At 57.9% G+C, this 19,857-nt stretch overlaps 1 protein-coding gene across 8 annotated transcripts in view; it reads right to left on the reverse strand.

The window, feature by feature from the left end:
* LINGO1 (leucine rich repeat and Ig domain containing 1) overlaps nt 1-19,533 on the reverse strand; it is a 188,795-nt gene extending 169,262 nt beyond the window's left edge. For 6 of the 8 annotated variants that reach the window (XM_081047886.1, XM_081047894.1, XM_081047897.1 and 3 more), the window contains exon 1: nt 19,266-19,533. The gene's annotated coding sequence lies outside the window, so the exon portion shown is untranslated. Of the gene's footprint in view, nt 1-18,660; nt 18,955-19,265 lie in introns of those variants that run through there. The other 2 variants (XM_081047893.1, XM_081047892.1) reach the window with 2 other exon arrangements.
* Nucleotides 19,534-19,857: the final 324 nt, after the last annotated feature.

Genomic DNA, 19,857 nt, shown 5'->3' on the forward strand with positions numbered 1-19,857 from the left:
CCACCCTCAAACCTTTGTCAACGTACAGACAGGATTAAGCAAACGAAGGTGGGTGGCACCCAGAGGTGGCTACAACCTTGGTGGTGAAAGGGAAGCATGGAAAGCTGGCATGTCACCTGGGCCTGGCTCCTGGCAGCCCACATGAGGGTGAGCGCTCCCTCCCTCCCTGGGAGGCCAGGCCAGCCCCTCCTTCCCTCCTGTGGCACTCCAGCACAGGCGTAGGTCCCCAGGGCACTCACAAGCCCTTCAGATGGAACAGATGGAAGCATGGGCAGGCAGGGCTCGGAGACAGTTGCCGTAATGCGGGCAGAAGACAGCTAAGGTCTCTGAGTCCCTCCCCAAATCAACATTCTACCAAGTCTGAGGGCCAAATGGTGGCATTTCTAGCCGCATGGCAGGTAAAGACTCTTTGGAGGCAATAGTCTCCTTGTTTCAGGAGGTGCAAACCTCTCCTCCAAGAAGGAGACAATGGGCCCCAAGTAGGTTCCAGGACACACCTTGGCCATCCCATCCTGACAACAGAGCCGCAAAACAGCGTGGACCCAGTAAGAGGCCTGCCCAGCCCACATTTCACCAGCCGCAAACTATTGCCCCTACTGTCAGCAGGCCCCAGATCCTGGAGGGCAGACAGGACACAGTGGTACCAACCTGGGACAGAGGGGTCGCCAGGGCCTAGCCAGCTCCTCGGGCTGGGGTCCTCCAGACCAGGCCTAGCTAGGGAAGGTGCTCTCAGTGATTGCCCAAGCTGGCTCCCGGTACACAGGCACAAGCCAAGCAGGCCCAGGCCAACCAGGCAGCACCGGCCTGGCAGGCCTCCAGACCACCTGGCTGGTAGCCCTGAGCCTAGTTCCACCTGAGTCGGCAGGGCAGCTGTCCCCACAGCACCACTCCAAGCCCCCAGCTGCCATATTCCCAGATAATGAACGGGCCCCCTGCTCCCTTCTCCCCAGACCTTCCTGGAGCTCCCACTCTCCTCAGTAGCCTCACAAGGAGTTGCTATGGAAATGGGACCACAGGCAGAGCATGACAATGAGTTGGAGCAAGGGAGGAGACGCAGGAGCCAGGAGCTGTCCCGGACACCAGGCCTGCCAACGTGCCAAGTCCAGGAAGGACATGAGATCCCAGCTGCAGGCCCCTCAGCCAAGGGCGTGAAGGGAATCGCAGCACAGCTGGGAGCTCCCGACCTGCCCTCCTGGCTCCTTCCCCTCAGTAGAGTCCGGGGAGCTCTAGAAATCAAATGTCTGTGTGTGCGACAGAATTAATACGCGCCCCAAGAAGCGTGAGACTTCCACAGACACAGCTCCTCCAGGACACTGCCAAAGTGGGCTCAGTACTGTGGGAGGCAGGCACCCAGTAGGTCCTCAGCAAACACTGTAATCAAAGGGGATGGTACTCGTGTGTGTGTGTGTGTGTGTGTGTGTGTGTGAGAGAGAGAGAGAGAGAGAGAGAGAGAGTTGGGCCTGCTCTGGTCAACACAGTCACAGAATCACAGAGCTTGAGAGACCCATATCCATTGTATAGATGAGGAAACTGAGGCCCAATAAGGGTTGAGGTCACCCAGCAAGCCAAAACCCAGGTCTCCTCTTCCCCAGACCTGAACCCTCTACCCAACACCTCCAGCTTTCCATCCATTCCTTCATTCATTCCACTTTTGGTAAGTGCCTACTTTGTGCTTGGTGATTGGGTAAAGAGCTGTAAAGCACACCACTGCTGCCTGCCAGGAGCTCAGACAGAAGATGCCATCGTGCTCAGAGGGAGGGTGCTGGGGGCTGCAGGAAGTTGCCTCAGAGACTGCAGCTATGTGCTTCTGAGCCGTACTCTAGAGACCTCAGGTTTCCCTAACTTGTCTCCCAACGGCTCTGTCAGCCCAAGGCCCCCAACAGCCCCAACATGGAGGCCTCCAGTGCAGGACAGCCCTGAGGCCACCTGGGGCTCTCACCTCCAGGAGGTAACAGGGGTATGCCCCAGTAGTACCCCCGTCCCTAGAAATGAGGAACCATGGGCCAAGTTGTTACCCACAGGAGTTCAAATAAAGTTGGTGCCCTGACTGCCCTCCACTCCCCCAGGCTCAGCACCGGAATGCATTGTTCATTCTTCTCTCCCAAGAGGCCTGGGGCCAGACAGAGAGAAGGGAGCCCTGCTCATCAGTCATCGCCCTCATAGAACTCAAGTTCCCATCTCTGTCAGCAGCACGTAAATTCTCTCCTTTTTGGTTTGCTTGGGGGGGAGTAGGGGGAGGTACTACTGAGAGGGCGAGAGGGGACACCTCCCAGAGCTTGGCTTGGAAGACTCGCCAGCTCTGCTGTATCCCACGTGGCCCGTGGCTGCCAGCGGCTGGTACAGACTCCCAGGGCCTATTGTGCACAGGTGGACCCCTGGTTGCTCAGCACTGAGAAGGCAGGACAGAGAAAGAGCAGTGAGGACCGAAGACAAGGGCCAGGCCAGGGCTGTGGACCTGGACGAAGGAGCTGTCTAGGAAGGCTTCTTGTTGGAGGAGGGACCTGGATTGGCTCAGAGCCTGTTCTCAGGCGCCCAGCAGGAAATGAGTTTCCTGAGGGAGAGCTGGGCCTGGGTCTGCCTGGCAGCCCACGTGACTTGGGGCTGGGCCGGAAGGTGCCAGGTCAAGGCGGACGTTCTCTGAGATCACCATCTCGCCCCAATGAACTGAGGGCTGCCACAGCTGCACCTCACATCCCTAGTCACCACTACCCAATGGGAAGCCAGCAGGGGACGGAGAACAGCAGAGACACAGAAAGGAGGGGCAGAACACCCAAGAAAGAGCAACGTGACCTCAAGCCAGACAGACAGAAGCAGACGTGAAACTGGGTGGACAGACGGCCAGCCCTCCTCCCCCAGAGCTGTGCTGCAGCTGCCAGGAGGAGCCTACAAACCAGAGCTTTGCAAAGGCTTTGCAGCAATAAAATTCTTATTTGAAATGAAATCGTACGCAGTGGGGGAAGCCTTTCTATGCCCGACATTGAATCCAAAAAGCATAAAGAGAATTTGATAAATCCAACTACATAAACGCATAAAACGTCTGTACAGCAAGACACTAAAAACGAAGTTAAAAGGCAAGTGGGACACTGAAAGAAAATGTCACTAATATGCAAAGAGCCCCTACAAGTCAATAAGAAAAAAGGCAAAACAAGAGAAAAGTTGGCAGTGAATTAGAAATCCACAGAGGAAGAACTAAATTGGCCAGTAAATGTATTTGAAAAGATGCTTATCTCCCCAGCAATCAGGCAATGCCAATGAAAATGACACAATACCACTTTTTGCCCATCAGATTGGGAAAAGTTGATTTATCACAACGGTGCTGGCAAGGGTGTAGGGAGAGGAGCGGCCCACTGGAAGGAAGGCCGAACCTTCGGAAGGGTAATTTTGCAATACCGGGTAACATTTTAAACCCACACACCCTACATCCCACTGATCCCACTTCCAGGAGCTTCTCCTGCAGACATGCTAGCATAGGCCCTCACATATAAATATTCACGGGTGCTCCAAGCAGCATTGCTGGGACAAGTAAAAAAGAAATCAGAAGTGGCCTAAGTGTTTACCAATAAGTGAATGTCCAAATAAAATATAGCACATCCACGCTATGGAACAGTGCAGCATTCGACAGAAGGCAGCCCTTCTACGGATGACCGGAAACACATCAAGCTGCACCACGCTATTTCAGAAGGAGCCCATTTTTAGAAATAGGTTTGTTGGCATATGCCCCCAAAGCGTGGAGGGCAACCACCAGACATCATAGTGACAGCCTCCAGGAGGGGGCAAAGGGGCTTTCATGGTCCCCGTCACCCACAAATGTGTTGTTGGGATTTATTTTGTAATCAGAAAAGGAAAATCAATAGACTTAATGATTTTTTTCTTCAAATCCTGTCAGACCCTAGAGTAAAATGCAAATCTGAGCAGCCCTGTTGTGGTTGGAAGGGGACAGGCCTATCGAGCCCCACCCAGACCCATGGTCCCCAGACCCCTCAGGGACACCTGGGCTGCAGGCCCAGTTAGAGAACCTCTGCCGGAGGATGTGGAGCGAAACCTCTGCTCCCTCAAACCAAAGCCCACAGCAGGGGTTTGCCCAAGGTCACAGGCAGGCCAGGCTGGCTGGGGCTAAAGCGGGGGCCTCCGCTAAGAGCTGGGTTGAGAGGTTTCCCTAGGTATCCAGAAAACCCTGGGATGTCACAGTCTTGGGGAATCCTAGGCTGAGGCTCAGGGCAGCCCAGGGGTGAAGGCAACATGGGAGGGGCCTCTGCAGAAACTCCAGGGGAGGGGGCTTTGAGGTTTAGCTCTGGGCTCTTGCAGGGCCCTGGTGCTAGGGAAGGAGCAGAAGAAAGAGGAGGGAAAAGTAACAGGGAACTTGGGGGTGTGTTTCTCTGCAAAGAGAGAAGGCGGGTACGAGAAGAGGGGCCTGGTGTGTGCAGGTGTCAGTGCTCACAGAAAGAAGGCTCACTGGATCTGCGGAGGTAAACTGTGGAGGGGGGTGTGGAGGTGAGTCTGGATGTGGGGGCAGGGAGAGAGAGAGCATGTGTGTGCTAGGGCTTCCTTCCTGGCAGTCAGCAGACCTGGAGAGGCTAGGAGCAGATGCTAATCCCAGAGGCCCAGTGCCCCCAGTAACGCCCCTCCATCACTGGCCCCTGACCTCCTGTCAGCGCTCCTAGCCTTTTCACTTGCTGTCCTGTCTGTGGGGGCACCCTCCCTCCCTGACCAGTTCCCAGTGTCCTTCAAGGAGCCTCTTTGGGCTCCCCTACTTGTCCCTCCAGGCTGGAGCGGGAGCCCCCCGCCCCCGGTATCCTGGCCATGAGTCACCCCTGTCCTGCCCTGAGCCCCCAAGTTGCAAGTGCTGACTGGTGTGACTCTGCAGGGGCAGGGGTGGGTCTTGTCCTTCTCTGCACGCAGAGCCCAGTGCAGGCCCAGCAGAGGAGGCACGGAAAACTAAAGCTTGTGGCAAGATTGAGTGGATTATCACATCACTGGCCCCAGCCAGCTGCACAGTGGGGCCTTCATAAGGCAAAGAGCGAAGCAGAAAGAGCATGGCCTGGGGATTGAAACACCTAGCTTCCTGTGCTAGGTCAACACAACAGGTAACATTAGCCACGTCACCTGGGAAATGATGAAAGCAAGCATTCCTAGCCCAGATTCCCAGGGAGGGGGCTTAGGGGGTCTGTGAGCACTGATGGAAACGTATGCACGAGGTGGGGCGAGGGTACCCGTTTCAGGTGTAGCTGTGGCTGTCATCAGATTCCCCAACAAGCCCCCAGACCAAAGAGATTCTGAACCATGGAGCGGGACAGAGCAAGGCGGCCCCCCAGGAGAAAAGGCTCACCTGTACATCAGGGGTGACTGGGGGCAGGGGCCAGTACAGGTTCTGTGGCCCCTGTGGAGTCACAAGGAGTAGACGCTGGTCCTGAGCAGGGAAGAGAGCTGACCTAGATGACGGCCACCATGCTGAGCCCCTCAGCTGGGGGTGAGGGCACAGGCGGCAGGGTGACCCTGAACCTCACTCGGACTCTCAGGGCCTCAGTTTCCCCATATTACAGCCCAGGGCTACACAAAGTAGTCTCTGTGGGTCCATTCTCAGTGTGTGAAAGGAAGTGCTGGGCCACGCAGGGGTGAGGCTCCAGGGTGCAGGGCTGAGTGCACAGTCCCACGTTTGGGCCGTCCTCCCACCTGGTGGTGGCCTGAGGCCATCTTCTGTCCTGGGGTAGAGGACAGGCTGCCCAGACTGCTCCACACTGCTCACTGGGCATGCGTGGGTGCCCCCATCACCACCTCCCATAGGACAGCACAGGAATGAGAGGTTTTATTATGAGCTTGGGCTGGGGCCAAGGGAGCCCACAGGCTGGACAGAGGCCCTGAGCAAGGCTGGCAGCCAGGCCACGTGCACATGAGCTCAGTGGGTCCCCCCAGTCTCGACCCCTCCAGGGGCCTCTCCCAGCCTGGCCTGGGGAAGCTGAGGCACAGAGCCCTCTGCCCTGGGTCACACAGGGGCTGGTGGCAGCTCTGGGCTGGGACCCCAGGCTTCCTGACCCTGGCTGCACTTACTCTGGGAACGCTCACCTCTTAGGTGACTGCACACCTCAGCACTCCCTACCCCTGCCAGGAAGAGGCAGCTGGCACTGGGGCTCCAACAGACAGATTCAAACACAGGCCTGCCTTCTCCCCCTGGATGCAGCCACCCTGAGCCTGTGTCCTCCTCTAAACCAGAGGCACACCCACCTCTGCGTGTGTGAGGCTTCTAAGAGCACAGGTGTACAGTCTGCTTAGAGCAAAGTGAGGCCCTTTCCAGCCACCATCTCTGGGCCTCAGTTTCCCCATCACTAAGCGAGAAGGTTGCCCTAAGTGACTTCCCAGGACCCAGAGCCTCTGATGCTTTATGGGAAGCCTGCCCAGTGCCCAACCCATGCCCACGTCTCTGGGAGACAGGCTGCAGTGGCACAGACCAGCGCCTGCCCTCAGTGAGCTCCATGTGGCTGGCAAATACCTAGGAACCATGGCCGTGGAGCAAAGGCGACTTAGCAGAGCTGGGAGTGGAGTCGCCTGGCCGGACTCCAAACGGGTGGCCTGTGCCTCCTCGTTGCTGCAGCCCCCACCTCTCCCTACTGCCTGCCCCACTCAGGACCTGCCGTCCCCTTTAGGCACCAGGTTTGTACCCCTGCTTCAGCGGCCATGAGAGGCTTGAAAATGGAAAATCCAGTGTGAGCCGGGTAGTGATAAAGGAAGGCTTCCTGGGGGAGACAGGATAAAGAGGGTCAAATTCACACAGGAGCCTGAATGCCCAGATGAGGAATCCAGATCCTGAAGCCACTGGCAGCTTCATACGTGCCCCTTCCCCTGGGCAGGGATGCCTGACTCCACCCAGGGTTGGCCTTAGAGCTGTGACCCCAGTAGGGGGCTTGACGGGGAGGGACCCCTCCTCCAAAGCCATGGACTGTGCCCCCACCCAGAGAAATCCGTCCTGGCTTCAAACTGCTTCAGGGCTGGTGAGTGCCGTCTGGCCAGGGAGGGCTCCCCGACAGACTGAGGATCCCGGCCTGGACTCATTCATATTCTGGTCTGGCTGCTGGCTTCAAAATGGCTGAGAGACGGGAGGGCAGAGGCGGCCCTCCGAGAATGCCTGGTGATGATTCCTCTCCGATTCCAATTTATTTTCTATCATTAATGCTTTTGAAAAGCCCCACACGCTCTGCAAACATGGAAGGAGCACAGGGCTCGGGAGGGGAGGGGAAGCGAGGACTGGGGGCAGAAGGGGGCACAGCAGAGGTGGTACAGGCAGCTGGCTAGAGGCCCTGAGACCTGGGTTCAAATCCTACCCAGTCTCCACCTGCCTGCAGAGCCCTGGGGCACGCCTGGCCTATGCCTGTCACTGGGAAATGACGTCCTGCTCTGCCCACCTCAAGGGACCATATCTAAAATCTACTAAAGGTCAGAGGTAAGTGGGCTTTATACACTGTAAAGAGCTATCGTCTTGAGGGGACCCCCAGCCCAGGGTCCAGGGAAGGCCTGCAGCCACAGCACAAGCAGAGGAGATAAGCTCGGAGATTTGGGTCATCCCCTCACTCCTATCCTGTCAGTCTCAATCTCACACTGCCATGCTCCCCCCCCCCACAGGCTCACCTGGGACCAGCCTCCCAGCCAGCATCCCCCCTCCCGGACTGGAGCACCCCCACATGCCCTCTGCTCAGAAGCCTTCCAGAGCTCCCTGTTATCCTAGGGAGAGTCCAAACTCCACACCTCCATGCAAAGCTCTCCCGGGCAACTCAAGCAGTCTGGGTGGCCTAATGAGCTATTTCCTGTCTGGAATTCCCTCCTCCTTAGGCCCGCCCCCTTCATCTGTCAAACTCCTACCCCCTGTTCCCAACACAGACCAAGTTCTCCTCTGCGGCAGTTCTTCCCGACTCCCCCAGCCCGCCCTACTCTGTGCTCCTAAGTACCACGACACAGCTGTGTTACAACTGGTAACAAGTGCTGACATTTGTGCCGTGGCTCCCCTCCCATCAGTGAGTGCTCGCGGCCGGGCTGTGCATTCCCAGTGCCTGGCAAGTGCCCGGCTCACAGTAGAGCCATGGAACCAGTCACCTTATTTTCAACAAGTGCCCACTCTGTGCTGGGCGCTGGGGCTGGGAGGCGAGGCCAGAGCCAGGCCTCGTCCTCAAGTTGCTTCCAGTAGATGAACTCGGGGAATGTCTGTTGGATGAATGAATGAACACACAACCACATGGGGAAACTGAGGCCCAGAGAGGCAAAATGCCATTCAAGGATGCCCTGTCTCCCTGCCCACATGTCTTTCTACTCCATTTCCCTTCCAGAACCTTAGAAGAAATGAGGAAGAACTCAAAACGAAAGGGTAGAGTCAAAAAAAAAAAAAAAAAACAGAGAGAGAAAGAGAGAAAATTTGGTGGATTTTCCCCCTTTCTCCATAACGTAAAGGAAACTTTTTGCCAACTCTCACAGCTTAAAAGTAATTAGAGGTTTTGTGGGGGGACTCTGGGCATGAGCAAAAGCGACAGAGTGAGTACCCAGCACAGAAGTTTTCCAGCATTTGTTTGTATCAAGTAACAGGGAAAAAAGTGTTAAAAGCAGCAATTTCCAGCAGCAGAGATGGTGGAGATGAAATATTTACAGCCTCCAAGGGAGGACCCTGGGAGGGGCCAGAGATCCCCGTGCTCCACTCCCCCCTCACATTCTGGAGGCAGGAAAAGGGAGGACGAACAATGGGAGACCAGGAAAGGTGAGCTGACCCCTCAGCCTGCAGGGATGGGGGTTTGGGGCCGGGAGGGGAGAAGTCCCCTGCTCTCTCACTCCTTCCCCACCATCCATGGCCCACAGTCACCAGAGGGCCACCTGTGCCAACCACAGACCGGGCCCTGCTCAAAATGTGGACAGCACCCAGCCTGCAGGCTGGCAGTGGAGGCTTGCGAGCCAGAGGCCCTCCATCTTAGCTGCAGGAGCCCCTCGGAGGCTGCCCGGACTGCCTGTGCTCTGAGGAGCCCTGCCTGATGAGGGGCCGGAAGGAGTGTGCACCACGCCCGGGCAGGGGGTACGGTGAGCTTGAGGAGAAACCTGGAGCAGACGACAGAGCCCAGGACACCGGCTCTAGGCCAGACGCTGAGCCCAACCAGTCTCTCCAGCTAAACCACCTCTTCCTTACCTGGACCCTCCACCTGACCCTCAGCCTCCTCTCTCCAAATACAGAGCTGCCCCTTCCTGAAACCCAACTTCCTTCTTCCTTCCTGCAGCAGACTCCCCTCTGTCTGGGGCACAAAAGCAGTTATTCCTAAGTTCGAACGCCAGCTCCTCCATTCACTAGCTGTGTGATCTTGCAAGTCCCTCCATCTCTCTGAGCCTCCATTTCCTCCTCTGTGAAATGGGAATAGTACTAGTACGTATGTCACGGGGTTGTTTGGGGCTAAATGAGGTAATGCTGTAAAGCACGTGGCGCTGTGACTAACACTTAGTAGGTGCTCAATAAACTTACATCTGCCCTCCTTCTTGCTCAGGCCTCAAGTGTGACTCTCAGGATGGGCCACACACATGCACACAGGCTCCCATGCCACCTTGCACTCACCTGATAAACGCACACAGGGCACACAGTGGCCAAGAGCTGAGGGTGTGGGAGGCGCTAAAGGACTGCACATCCACAGAAGCCCCATCCCTCAGCACGGCTCTCAACGCTGCATGGCTCAGGAATGATTTCTCCCAGAACAGCCATGCCCCAGAAGCTCAGAACCTGCCAGGCCTGGAGGAGCTGGCGACCAGAGGCTCAGCCTGGGGCAGCAGCCCAGCCCTCAGCCAGCCTCCCGGCCCCTTGGGATGAAGGCAAACCCAAGGCCCAGGGAACAGCAGTCAGTGGAACAGCCGGAGCAGAAACCAGGTCTCAAAGTCAAAGGGGGCAGTTCTGACCTCAAATCCCTCTCCCAGCACAGACCAGTGGGGTGACCTTTCCGAGCCTGCTCCCTCATCTGCACACGAACGCAGGTAACAAGGCTTCTCCCAGTGCCCTGCCCACGTTCCAGCATGTGTGCACTGTGCTCCTGTCGCACCTGGCCCTGGACCTCAGGCACAGCCTCCCCCCACCCCCACCCCCACCCCCACCCCCGCAGCACTGGAGAGCAGAGAAAAGGCCTGGGGGCGGGGGTGGCAACAAGGACCCACCTTCTTTCCTGTGACCCTTCCCACTTCCCCTGGGCAGGGGGCTGAAGGACCTGCTAACAGCCCCCAGCTGCTTGGCCCTCCCTGCCTCACTTGGGAGCGGAAGAGGCCCACTTCCTCCCTACCCGGGTTTACCAGGGGGGTGGTGACATGCCTCAGGTCACACAACCCCCATGGTGCCCTCACCTGAGGCTGGCTGTGTTCCTCTCTTTCCCCAACTAAAGAGAATACCAAGTTTAATGTAAGGTCTCCACAGGGGCAGACGAGACCAAAAGGCATTTCGCTGTCTGTGTCTTACTTTCCCTCTGGTTGCCTTTCCCACAGAGGCCTCTCCCACGCTCGGCCCCCCACTCTGTCCTAGAGAAACAAGTCAACAGGAAGCCTGGCACTAATCAGGGCTCTGCCCTGTTGTGGGGACCGACATGAGAGCAAAGACCAATCCCAGCTCCATGACCTCTGTGACCCCTGCAGAGTCAATAAATGTCCCCAAATCACTCAGGGCAGAATAAGGAGTCCCAAACAGGTGTGGGTGCCGGGGACAGGACCACCCTGACCCCAGAGAGACAAGGAAGGTGCAGGGGACCGTCGCCTGCCCTAGGCTGGCAGTGGACACCGCCCTGTGAAGCCTCCCCAGGGCCAGGGCAGAAGAGCAAAGGACAGCTCCCCAGTAAGGCCGGCGGCAGCCGTGAGCCTCCCACTTCTGCGCGTGCCCAGGGGCTCAGCTCCCCATCAGGGAGACTGCAGTCTCCGCCCAGTCCGGATCTCAGGCTCAGCCCCAAGCCCCCAACACCCCCATTGCCTCAGGCCCCTGGCTGTGCAGACAGGGATCCTAAGCCCTCCCACCAGACCAGCCCTCCCACGCCTTCTGCGCTGCCCCTGAAGGTGGATGGTGGGGGACAGCCCTGATTCTCCTACCAGAAGAGGCTCCCACACCCAGCATGGCCAGAGCCTGATAACATTCTCCTACATTAAACAATAAACAAGAAGTTGTTTCGGATTTTCCTGACGCTGCAGTTCCCGATTAATCCCCTCAGCAAACAAAAGGAAGAGATGATTAACCTAAAAGACAGTCGCTTCCTGATTCCAGGTGGAACTTCCATGACCTGAGCCAGAGAAACCCTCCCAGAGGGGGACTCCGCTCAGCCACCTGCCCAGCTGCAGACCACTTCCACGCTCCTTCCTCCAGCTCTGCCAGTCCTGGGCGGAAACCTGTAGCCTGCCTCCGACCGTTTCCCCGAAAATAAGACCATCTCTTATATTAATTTTTGCTCCAAAAGATGCATTAGAGTTTATGTTTAGGGGATGGATATCATCCTGAAAAATCATTCTAGGGCTTATTTTCCGGCTAGGAGTTATTTTCAGGGAAACACAGTAGTCCCACCTCTCCTCCCCTCGGCCTCTTTTTTATGTGACCTTGAAAAAGACAGGCTGCCTCTCAGGGCCCAGTCTCCTCATCTCAAGGATAAAATGAAAATAAATATGTGACCACTTGAGGTTACATAGAAATTTTCTATTACTGTTTACAGATGGATGCTGAAATATTTAGGAGTAAAATGCCATGGTGTGTATAATCTACTTTAAAATAGTTCAGCAAAAAAAGATTTGGCAAAATGTCAACAATTGTTAAATCTAGGCGAGGGGTCGATGGGACCCCCTGTACTATTTATTCTCTCTACCTTTCTGTACGTTCGAAAACGTTCCCAACAAAAAATTGTTCTAAAAACTCAGCACTGGTCACACAAGCCCGAAGCACCAGCGTGCCCCACCCTCCTGGCTCAGCTGAAAGGCAGCGGGTCTCCTAAGTAGGTTAAACACCCCACCCCGCCACCATCTCCTTTATGTGGTTTCCCTAGAAATTGCTTTTTCACAGATTCCGCTGAGTCCGAGCTCCACTTTCAGAAGCCTTAGCACATTCAGAAGCCAGACACAGTGCTTTCGTGAAGCACCTGTTGTCTTCTGCCCGACGCCCACGGCAGCCCAGCATCTAGTTCCCTGTCCTTCTGCACAGCAGCTCTGCGCCAGTGGCTGCAATGCTGGCTTCCCCCTCGTGTGGCGACCACCCTCTCTGAGCCTCCCAATGCCCCCACTGGCTAAGCAGAAATGATGACAAACCAGTGACTGCCTGGCCATCTCATTCAAAGGCACAGTGTTACCCCACAAAGAGACTGAAACTCTCATTTAACACATGGGAAAGCAGAGACCCAGGACCGGGAGAGGCTGGAAGCGGAACACGAAAGGTCGGAACAGAGTAAAGTGGGAGCGAGCCAAAGTGAGAGCCACCCCAATCCCCCTACTCCCCACCCGTCAATCCCTGCCCTGGCAGCACATGTCGGGGAGGTAGACTGCACCTCCTTTACTCTGGCTCCTTATCTATCGAGCTTCCTGGTTGGGAACAGATGGTCACGCCTGCAATGGCCCAGCCAGGTCTCACTGACCGACATGAACACTGGTCAGGCCCGTCTCTGCTGGTCGATAATGAAAGAGCTACCAGTACCAGACAAGCAATTGCTAATTGCTGAATGCCATGCAATTCATCAGGGAGAGAGATGTGTGGCCAGAGACTGGGTGCTCCCCCCTGGCCTGGCCGAGCCTCCAGGGAGGGGACAGTCTGTGGTGAGCACCTCAGCACAAAAGCCGCCCATAACTCCGGAGCTTCTCAGACAGATGTCCTGGGCCAAGCCCACAGCCCCGGCCCAAGGAGGAAGACGAAGTGTCAGTGAGCACAGCGGCCCTGAGGGACATGCCACATGCCCTGGATCAGCCCAGCCGGCCCCAGGTTCCTGGATGGGCCAGGCACCCAAGATGGATCAGCCAGGCCCTGCCACCAAGGCATCCCCAGGCCATGAAGAGACACACCCCGCCACAGGTCACAAGCCTCAAATACAGTGAGCCTCACACACAGTAGATGAACAGCAAATGTTTGCTGAATGTAGAGCCGATGCGCTGCTCTCAGAGTTCTCAGGAAGGAGCAGCTGCTTCGAGCTAGGGAGACGGGGTGGGGGCGGGGGGGTTTAATATGGCATTTGGGCTAAGTGTTGGCAAGTGGATGAGAGCTACATGGCAGAGATGGAAGAAGGAATCAGGCGGAGGGGACGGCACAGCCAAACCCTAGAGGATGAAGGGGGGAGTGCGTGGTGTTTGGCTGAAGCCTGGGGGCACAGAGGAGTATGGAGGGGGCCAGCTGGGGCAGAGGGCCCCAGGGTCGACTGTCAAAGCCCCGAGGGGTCCAGACGCCAGCCTGCAGGCCGGAGATGTGCAGGGTGCTGCCCAGGAGCATGACAGCCAGCCGTGTTTTGTTTGGCACACAGTTAAAACCCACGGAGTCCACAGTTAATGCCAGGCTGCATGGCCCAAGAGGGTGGGGGCGGCTCTTCTTCCTCTGTCCATGCAGCAGCCAGCACAGCCGGCCCCGAGGAACTACCCAACAAGTGAATCGCTGCGATTACAGGCTCATCAGATGGAAGACCGCGGGCTCTGGACACCCAGCTGTGGAATATCATGTTTGTATAAAAATATATATTTAGAGTAGAGCTTCAAGAACAGCCTTGTGAGGCAGGCAGGGAGATCATTATCTCCAACTTACAAAGAAGGAAAGTAAGGCTCAAAGAGGGACAGACAGTGGCCTGGCCAAAGTCACCCAGCTAGTCAGGGGTGGAGCCCAGTGGTCTCCCACCCTGACCAGAAGGCTGAGCCCTGCTCGCCTTGGCATGACTCAGGGCTGCCCAGGAGGTGAAGACCCGCTCCTCCCTACTGCCTGACACCCCTCCCACCTCTACCCAGGGCTGGGCAGTGATAGAAATGCAGCAAAGGCTGTTCACTGAGTCTCCCATACCACCCTGGCTGGGATTGGCTGCTTGTCACCATGACAGCCTATCCTCGCACCTATGACAGAGACAGGGCTGGGCGGGGAATCTCTGGAGTCCCCAACCTTAGTCTAGACAGGCCTCCACCCCCAGGAGTTTGGGGAGCATACCCATAGAGCAAGAATCCTAGGCCTGGAGGCCAGAGGTAGGGCTGAGCCCAGCTCCCCATGCAACTCTGCAGACTGAGTTCCCAGTTTTATAACTCAGTGGTTCTCTGCCTGTTCTACAGCACTGCTGTGAGGACCACAGGAGGAAAGGCCTGTAAAAACTTATGGACGATTATAAACCAAATTTTGTCCTGGAAAGTAACAGGAAGGCTCCTCCGTACTTCAGCGTGGACACTGGAAGTCCAGCAGGACTCGCCACCCTATCCTAGCAGAGAGCAACGTGAGCTGACACCGAGATTCTTCAGTGTAGCAGGCTGGCGAGTGCTTTCCCCAGGTACCCTTCCAAAGCGTGCTAATGACAGCCCTACGGGGTAGGCAGCATTCTCCCAGATACAGATGAGGAAACGGAGGCTCAGAAAACTGAAGGGACTTGCCAGAGCTCAGCAAGCTCCGAGGCGGCTGAGCGGGATTCGAACTCACTTCCAGATGGCATCCAAGCCCAGGTCCTTCCGATCACAACAGGGTAATTCAAGGGGCCCATTTCCATACCCCCAAATCTGAAAGCTACAGAATCAGTGCTCGGGTGACGCTGCACGTCACATACACATACTCCACTGAGGCCAAGACCCTGGCATCAGATGCAACGTCCCACCCCATGGCCTGTGGACCAGCGGGCCATCAGAGCGAGTGGGGGGTGGGAGAATGGCTGGCACAGCTGGTCTTGAGCTAATTGGATCAGTCCTGGGCATGGAGCCGCCTGTCCAGCTGCCTTGGCAGATGGGTGCTGGAACTGGGCCACCTGCCAAGGCCCAACCTCCACATCCAAACCAACCTGGACACCAAGGTTCCACTTTGGCCTCCTCCGCCCTGAGCCTGGTGGCTGGCAGTGCCTACACAGATCCAGAAGGCCAGAGTGGCAACCGCTATCCCTCTTTCAGCAGCTGGCACCTTCCCTGATGTGGCCATATGGCCCCATACGCTCCCTGACAGCTGGGCTGCCGAGGCAACTGCCTGAGGATGTCCTTTGCAGAGGCCCAGCCACTGCCCCAGCGGGCCTCAGGCGAAGCCAGGAAAGCCCTGCCCCCAACTTGTTTTCAGACCTTGAGAGAGTCCCCGCACCTCTCTGCGCCTCAAACTCTTCCCTGTCAAATAGGGCGCTGACCACCCCTCTACCTCTTCCCTTTGTATCCCACTTCCGAGGTCCCAAACTTCCACCCAAACTCACTCCAGGTCTCCAGGCAAACAAATAAGTTTATCCATTTCACAGACATAGAAACTGAGGCCTAAGGGACCACAGTCTCAAGTGCAACATTGGGAGGCCCATACTAAAGGCTACCTGCCACCTCTGTATACTCAGGTGGTCGGCATGGTGAAGCCCAAGGCCCTGCCCAACTCACGGCCTCCATCGCCCCACCTGGCTCCCCACCTGGACCCAATCGCTCCACCTTCCATTGGTCACACACAGCCCCTTGGCCATCCTGGTGAAAGCAGGCGAGGCGCCTGGCCCGGCTGCCGCCCTCATCCAACCTGGATTCCCAGAGCAGCCTCAGGACAGCCTCCCTACCTCGGGCTCTCCTGATCACCCCTCCCACGACCACCAGAGGGAGCAGTTTAAATTGCAAATCTGAACGCATCCCTCCAGAACTTCAACCCTAAAGCCCCTGAATACAGAATCAGCCCACACTCCTCAGGCGGGCACTCAAGGCCTCCTCTGTCTTGTGCCAACGTGCTTTGTGCCTGCGGTGGCCCTGCGTGAACTACTCCATTGCAAACACGTCCCACCCATGGCTGCTGCTTCCCACCCCCGTGCCTCTGCTGATGCTGTACAATCTGCTGGAAAGCCCCCACCATTCATTCTCCACTCATTCATTTATTCAGCATATTTACTGAGCATCTACCTAGTGCGGGAGCGTCTGTGCAGGGCCCAGTGCACCTGCCCTCCAGTCTGTCGGAGCCCTTTGCCACCCCTCCCCCCACCTGGCAGCTGCCCAGCCCACTCTGCCTCATACGGGCGTAGGTGGGTGGCTGTGGCCCCTTTCAGGGAGGAGCCCAGGCTTGTCAGCAGTATCCCCAGTAGTCAGCCGAGGCCTCAGACTAGGAGACACCCCCAAATGTGGAATGAGCCCCAAGTAGGGGCTCCAGGCAACAAGGAGCAAAGAGAGGTGTGGTTCTTGGGAGCAGACGTCTGGGCCCTGGACGTCCACAGAAGAAACTCTGATTGGCCAGGGTGGCCTGGCTTCATTTCCCCCAAAAGGAGGCCTGAGTGATCAGGGGTACTTTCCTCCCTCAAGTCACCCTAAAGCCCACCCCATTCAACAACTTCTTATCATTGAATTTGTTAGAATGTAATATTTTCATAATTTAAAACACAAACATGGCAGGGTCAGGGCCTGACTGGAGAGGGAAATTAAGGGAGTCCCCCTAGACACTACCCTTACCAGTCAGGTTTGAGGGGCAAGTGGCTGTCAATCTAAAAGGGCAGCCAGTGGGGGCTGGGAGCAGCTAGCTGGGATTTTCACCCCTGACAGCACACACCAGGGGTCAAAGAGGTACCCTGCTCTCTCCCTCCCCATGGCTTGAGGCCTCAAACAGAGGACTCATCTTGCTGGAGTTGGACTGGGGGCCCCCCTAGGGGTTCAAGCAGGCCTTGATGGCAGGGGTGGGAACAAGCAGGCATCTGGCCACGTTTCTACCACCTGCCACCTGGGTGTCAAACACAGCATCAACACTCAAGAGGCAAAAGTCCAGAGCTCAGGAAGTCACAGGGGACAAAGGGGGGTGAAGCGTGGGAGAGAGAGGGAACAGCTAAGAAAGACTGAGTCAGCAAGAGGCTGCCTGAGACGAAGCCAGCAGAGGCTGAAGAAGCCACCATCAGGCCCAGCAGGCCCCTCCATCCCGCTGCTCCAGGAGTTGTGGTCACTCCTGTGCAAGAGCTCGCCCCTCCACAACCCCAGAGGAGGCCTCCAAGGGCCTGAGTGGGCGGCCATTAGGACTGGAGGGGTCACAGAGGCCGGCCTGGGGCTGACAGTTACTCTAGCCTCCTGTGCCTCATGTGGGCCACCTGGGAAGGAAGTGGTCTCAATAGCCACCAGGCCCCCTCCCCTCAATGCACATTTAGAACTCTGTGTGGAACCCATTCCCCTAAGGGTGAGCTCTTTGGCTCCAGGATGGAGATCTCAGGAGAGTGGGAAGGGTTCCAAGGCCCAAACAGGAGGACAGCGCCAGGGCCTAGCCTAGAGTGCCAAGCTGGGGGTGGGGAAATGCCCCTGATCCCCAGAATGACACAGACATCCCAGTGCTGAGGATTTACAAACCATCACACAGAGCCCTGGTAGACACTGGCCCCAAATCCAGGAAGCGAAGGTTAATGAAGCCACGCGCAAGAGATACCAGAAGTCAAGTCAGGGAGAATCAGGCTGGGAGTGGCTGTGCCCACCTCCCTGCCCATCGGGGGGCGGGGGGGTATTGGTCGCAGGCAGCAGGATAGCTGCTCTGGGGAGACCCTCCAGCTGCAGGCACCCAGAGCCACGGTGCCAGGTCAATAAAGAGGGCTGGGTGCCCTCCCTGCCACCTCCCCACCTTGCCAAAGACCAGGGTTAAAGGATACCTTCACAGGGAGCCACCTTGAGACTGGAGTTCTCCTACCTCCATCTCTGCCTCAAAATCCTCCTCTGTGAAATGGAGAGGAAGCATGCTATGGACCCTGCGTTCTGACAAGGTGGTTGAGGGATTCCAAAGGGAAAATGGAAGTGGAAGTAAGCTTTAAGCCTGAAAGCTGATCAAACATGTTATCATACCCTAGAGACCCTGGTAGATACTGAATGGTCCGACATCACATCCCTCCACTCGGCACCTAGAACAAGATTTCTGATCCCACAGGCTGATAGGCTGAGTGCCAGGAAAGAGGGCATATGGACAAGGGCTGCTGAGGAAACCAGCTGCTCCAACCCAGAAGCCCATGCTTGATGGAAGGATTCGGGAGCAATCAGAGAAGGCTTCCCAGAGGAGGAAGAACCTGCCCTGGAAGCAGGGAGGATTTGGTAAAGGGGAGGGGCCTGCAGGAGGCCTGACCTCTGACCCTTCCTGAGTCTCTTACTCCGGAGGAAACAGGGTTCTGTCCCTCTCAGGGGCAGGATCCTGGACCACATCTCCCCATCCCATCTTGTACTGCAGGAACAGAGTCGGCATTTGGGGGAAAGGGGCGTCTTAGGAAGTCCCCTGAGGCAGCCAGCACAGGAACGGAATATGAGAGAAGACTTGGGAATGGGGGTTGGGGACATAGCACAAACCATCACACAGGGAAAGGTCCAAGTGCCACAACCTCATCACAGAGTGAGGCACGAAGAAGCATGGCTCCAAGAGAAGCAGGGATGGAGGGGCACCAGGCCTGGGGAGCCTAGGGGTGTCCCTTCCAATCCCCAGCCTCTGGGAGGCTCTGCACATTTTGGGCAATTCCCCTCTTCTAGCCGCCTGTCCCACGGAGCAGAAGGCGCGGGGACACACACATACGCCCTAGTCACGTCTCCCCACTCCCCCACCTCAGGCCTCGTGTCCTCAGCCTGGCTGCAAAGACGACCTCGCGGCCCCCGGACCTGGAAGCTCTCGCCGCGGGGTCCCGCCCGACCCTCGCAGGGCTTTACAGGAGTCCGGAGCCCGGAGCGACTCCAGCGCGGCGCCGTAGGGCTGGACAGATGTCCCCGAGAGCCGGTCGTTGTCCGGACGGGGTGGTAGAGACGCATCCCTCGGTCCACCCGGCGGCACAGCCCGCGCCCCGCCCCATTCCTCCCTCGCGCTCTCTCCTCAGTAAAGAAAGGTCCAAGTGCCACCATTAACGCGCCTCCATCCGCTCATCGTGCACACAAAGTTGCTCCAAGTCGCGGGGTTCCGGCGGCTGGCGAGGGTTAGGCGGGGCCGCGCAGCGGGTGGGAGCGCGGTCACGGACGGGGGAGCCGGGCGCGCCCCCTCCCGCTCCGCGCGTGCACGCACCACGGACGCGCACCCAACATCCAACCCCCACCCGCTGCCCCGAGACTCCCGCCCAATCAGAGGACGCGCTCGCGGCGCCGGCGGGCAGACCCCCTCGCCCCGGCCTGCGTCCTCCGATCCCCGCCTCGCCGCAGCGCCCGGGCCTGGCCACACTCACCGTTCCGGGCGCGCAGGGCGCGCGCAGCTCCGTTCCGGGGCCGCATCCCCGGCTGGCCTCCGCTCGCTTCCCGCTCCGGCTCCGGTTCCCGTTCCACAGGGCTCGGCTCCGAGGTGGTGGCAGCAGCAGCGAGGAGGGAGGGCGTGTGCGCGCGCGCGCTCGTGCGCCGTGGAGCCCCGCGTTCCCCCGCGCGCCCGCTCCTGCCTCCTGCCCTCCACGCAGCGAGGCCGGCAGAATCTCTAACGCGCGCTCCCACCCTCCGGGGCGCTCACACTCGCGCGCGCGTGCACCCCTCCGCCGCACCCCGGCTCCGCACGCACCACTCGCCCTCCTGGGGCGACCACAAAGAGCGCAGAACGCGGCCCGCGGCGCTCGCTGGTGAACCTGCGTCCCCTTCCCGGCTGGCCTCGTCTCAGGTCCCCTGGCGCTCCCAGAGGGGAGCCCTCGGGCGTCCCTGCTGCGCCGCCATGCCACGCGGGGCCGCGGCCACGCTGCCAGCCTGAACCCCGGCTGGGGCGCCCAACTTGGGCTGCGGCGCTCACAGCCAAAGGCTCCAAAGGCCCCGGCTCCCTCCAAGCGCGCGCCACCGCCC

Source organism: Rhinolophus hipposideros (assembly GCF_964194185.1).
Source record: "Rhinolophus hipposideros genome assembly, chromosome: 5".
NCBI classification, from domain to species: domain Eukaryota; kingdom Metazoa; phylum Chordata; class Mammalia; order Chiroptera; family Rhinolophidae; genus Rhinolophus; species Rhinolophus hipposideros.